This window comes from Odontomachus brunneus, unplaced genomic scaffold (assembly GCF_010583005.1).
Source record: "Odontomachus brunneus isolate Ranch 3 - 2012 unplaced genomic scaffold, Obru_v1 Obru_scaffold_182, whole genome shotgun sequence".
NCBI classification, from domain to species: Eukaryota; Metazoa; Arthropoda; class Insecta; order Hymenoptera; family Formicidae; genus Odontomachus; species Odontomachus brunneus.
In genome coordinates, this window is record NW_022639632.1 from 13,604 (window position 1) to 18,346 (window position 4,743).

The window sequence follows — 4,743 nt, forward strand, 5'->3', positions numbered from 1 at the left end:
CGGTAAAGCCCACAACATCTGCTCGCGTGATAAGTATGCGTCTCAAATTGTGTTAATTATTGCCTTAATTGTGACGAAGTCAAAATGCGGTATCAAAAATCGGCGCGAAATAATTTAGAAAATAACGCGGCAGCTCCCGCGATGCGCTCGCCTCGGCGGCTGATAGTGTTATGGCGTGACGCGCGCCTGGCCGCGCGCTCTCCCCCCCCTCCCCACTCCCAGCGCCGCTCAGTCAACAGCCCGAGCAGCCGTTACGACAGTCGGTTTACCTAGCCTTTGTGGAGCTTAGAGTTTTTGTTAGAGCCATTATCCAGGTATTGTTATTACCGATTATTTGATCATTATTTCGTTATTATTGTTAACAATGAATAACAATAATTGGACAACGGCGATAATAACTAATTAAAGACGAGGTAAAGAAATTGTCGTAACGGCACGCCCGAGTTACTTTCCTATGCGTAATAGCAATAATTAAATAATAACCGAATAAATTAAAAAGCAATCAAATAAAAAAGTAATAATACTCGAATATTAAATAGATGATAATAATATTTGATCGACATTGAGGAACTCGATCGCGACTTTTCTCTATCTGACAAATAAAAAGGAAACGCGGTAATTACCTGTCACGGTAAAGCCCGCAATACCTGCTCGCGTGAAGAGTACGCGTCTTGAGGTGTCTTAATTATCGTCTTAATTATAGTCAAAACACGGTATTAAAAATCGACGCGGAATAATCTAGAAAATAACGCGGTAACTCCCAACGCGTTCGCCTCGACGGTTGAGAGTGTTATTGTGTAACACTCGAGCACGTGCTCACGCACGCATGTTTACATGACCCGACCGCGCGGCCCCACAAGCGCCGTTTAGTCAGCGGCACGAGCCGGCCGTTACGACAATCTGATTACTTAGCCTTTGTGAAGCCTAGAGTTTTTGTTACAGCCGTTACCTAGATATTGTTATTACCGATTATTCGATCATCATTATTCCGTTATTATCCACTCGCGAATATTATCACACGATTGTCGAGCAGATATTATTATCACTACTATTTAATATTCGAGTATTATTATTTCTTTATTCGATTATTATTTAATTTACTCGGTTATTATTTAATTATTGTTATTACACATAAGAAAGCAACTCGGGCGTGTCGTTACGACGATTTCTTTATGATTTTTTCATCTTTGTTCAGTTATTATAGCCGTTGCGATAAACAGTTGTGTGAGAAACTACACACACACACACACACACACACACACACACACACACACACACACACGCTCTCTGAATATTCGGACGTTGTAAAAAGTATGATAAAAGTACGGTGCCATCTCGAAAAATATCCGTAAACTAATTTTTCGCTCTACTTTATCATAATTGTCAGAAAACTTAACCGCATGTAATCATAAACTTTTCTGCAAACTTTTCGTATCTTTTTTGACATCGAAACTAAATTCTGAAAATGTAATAGTAATCTTTGAAATTTTCCTAATTGAAGTATCCACAGTATCTACGACCTGCAGAATGTTTATATTAAACAAATATTGCACTAACTGACAGCTCAAAATTTAAACATATTTTTTTCGTTTTCGTGACATATTGAGCAATGCTCCAATTTATTTTTGCATGCACTTCTGTTGTGTAAAAGCGTTTGTAATTCTGTGTAAGCAACAAGACGTAAACTTTGCAGAAAAAAGTCAATGTTATGTCGGTAAAGTTTTCATGTCCGGCATCCCCTTAAAAGGATGCTGGAGTGGATAACGAATTTGAACAACATCGATAATATAGAGGTGATCGTCACTAACACCATGGACGTAGTATATATGGACCTCGCATACAGTCAGAAAAGAGAAGCCAATATGTACAGCCCCTCTGTTCTCTGTCTCTTCTGCACAGACAAAGTGTGCAATAAGATTTAAATAAAACTTTTACTTGCCAGTCTAGTCGGGGTGTTGTTGCACTGTATAATATTATGGAAACGAGAAATGGATGTACACGCAACAAAAAAGTGACAAAATAAGAAGAATACTATAGCCCCTCTATTTTCGCTCTCTTTCTAGATGTTGGTTTCTCTCTATTAGACGACAAAACATAGGACATTCAATGTCCATGTACACTATGTCCATGACTAACACAGTTATGCTATTATTTTCATATTTCTTATATATACAGAACTTATATAAAGATGAGTTACTTTGTTTTGCTATATTCAGCAGAAAACCTAACTAAACATGTGTAGAAATCTTTCTGTATAGGCGTCAGATAACCGTACCTCCACTGTGGAGGTTAAGGACACCCTCCACTTAAATACAAGTGGAAAACTTAATAAAAAAAAAAAAAATCTTTCTGTAAACTTTTTCAGTATTTTTAAGCTTCCAAATGCACATGCGAAGGTAGAACAATGTTTTTCAAAATTTTTCTGTTTGGAACATTCACAATTTACAATTTCGGTATGTACAAGTTGTGGAATTTTTAGATTAGGTAAATATTATACTAACTGACAGCTTGAGATTTCACATTAAAAATTTTTTGTTCGTTTTTGTCACATATTGAGCAATGCTTCTATTTATTTTTGCACATACTCTAACAGCACAGATATCCAGGGGACATCCAGAGTACATCCTAAGGAAGTCCTGAGGACATTTCTACGTCCTTAGGACGTCCTTAGGAGATCTTGTGCTGTCTGGATACTTTTATTGCGTAAAAGCACTTGTAATTCTGTGTAACCAATACGACGTAAATTTTGCAGAAAAATGTCAGTGTTCTATCGGTGAAGTTTTCAGCTTCAGCATCCCTTTAAGCGAGTCGATGTTAATGAGAAGTGTAATAGACGCCGCAACAAGCATCGGCTGTGTGTATCAAAAATCAAGATTACTTTCTAATAATGTACTCACGATACATCTCGACGATCGCACATTGCTATTTCGGCACTCTCGATATTTTTTTCCGCGCCAGGCTCACTTTCGATAAATAAAAGATGCGTAAAACGCGAAGCGATGTCGATCGTGATATGTCAGTGCAGGCTGCTCGTCACGAAAAGATCGATGTACAAGATCGGCCGCGCAATCAATGTCGCAAAGTGCCGAAAGTGTGCACTGCAACGTGTACGGTGACGCGCTCGTACGCAATCCTCTCGCTGATGCCTTACTGAAACTTGTCGTACAACACATTAATATACCTAATAGGCCTTTTACAATAAGATATTAGTCATAAACCGTAGGCAAGTTGACCAATCACAGTCGATTATTTTTGAAAATAAACTGACTGTGATTGTTTAATTTGTTTGTAACTTGGCTAATAATTTATTGTAGAAGACCCATAACAATAACTATGCTGTCGTTAGAAGTTGCAAAGTCGCATTACTGGTCGGAAAGTTCTAGTAACTATTGATTCAGCGAGTGGCATCGCGGAACTGCGATAGGACGGTGTACAAGCGCGCCACCGTACACGCCGCAGTGCATACTTTCGGCACTTTGCGACGTCGATTGCGCGGCCGTCTTGTACATCGATCTTTTCGTGATGGGCCGCCTGCACTGACACATCACGATCGACATCGCTTCGCGTTTTACGCATCTTTTATCTATCGAAAGTGAGCCTGGCGCGGAAATAAGTATTGAGAGTGCCGAAATAGCGATGTGCGATCGTCGAGATATATCGTGAGTACGTTATCAGAAAGTAATCCCTTTGATTTTCGATACATACAGCCGGTGCTTGTCGCGATGTCTATTGTATTTCTCATTAACATCGACTCGCTCAAGTAGTAGAATCGGACGATTGTCGAATTTATTAACGAGGAGTTAGAATCGCGATGATAATCCGAGGAAAAAAGAAAGACAAAACGATGCCAGAGATGTACACGACGTCGGATCTCGCGGTTAGTCCATCAGCGAGAGTGAGAGATACGGAGTTACTAGAGCGTATCCTTGTCAAATCGCGATATCGTTCACGTTTTGGCGCGCACTTTCGGCACTGCGTCGGTGATTGCGCGACCATCTTGGATATCGATCTTTTCGGAACAAGCAGCCACCACATCGCGATCGACATCGCTCCGCACTCTTCGCATCTTTTATCTATCGAAAGTGAGCCTGGCGCGGAAATAAGTGTCGGGAGTGCCGAAATAGCGATGTACGATCGTCGGGATGTATCGTGAGTACATTATTAGAAAATAATCTTGATTTTCGATACAACCGATGCTTATTGCAACGTCTATTGCATTTCTCATTAACATCGTCTCACTTAAGAGGATGCTGAAGTTTAAAACTTTACCGACAGAACACTGACATTTTCCTACAAAGTTTATGTCGTATTGATTACACAGAATTACAAATGCTTTTACGCAATGAAAGTACGTGCAAAGATAAATAGGAGCATTGCTCGATACATAACGAAGACGAACAAATTATAATACAAAATATTTAATATAAGCTGTCATTTAGCGTAATATTTGCCTAATTAAAAAATTCCGCAGCTTGTACTGAAAGTGTGGATGCTCGAAACAGAAAAATTTTGAAGAACATTGTTCTACCTTTGCATTTGCATTTAGAAACTAATATTATACGGATAATAATATCTGTTCGACAATCGAGTGATAATATCGGCGAGTGGATAATAACGAAATAATGATGATCGGATAATCGGTAATAACAATACCTGGGCAACGGCTCTAACAAAAACTCTAGGCTCAACAAAGGCTAGGTGAACGGACTCTCGTAACTCTGACTGAGTGGCGCTTGGGGGGGG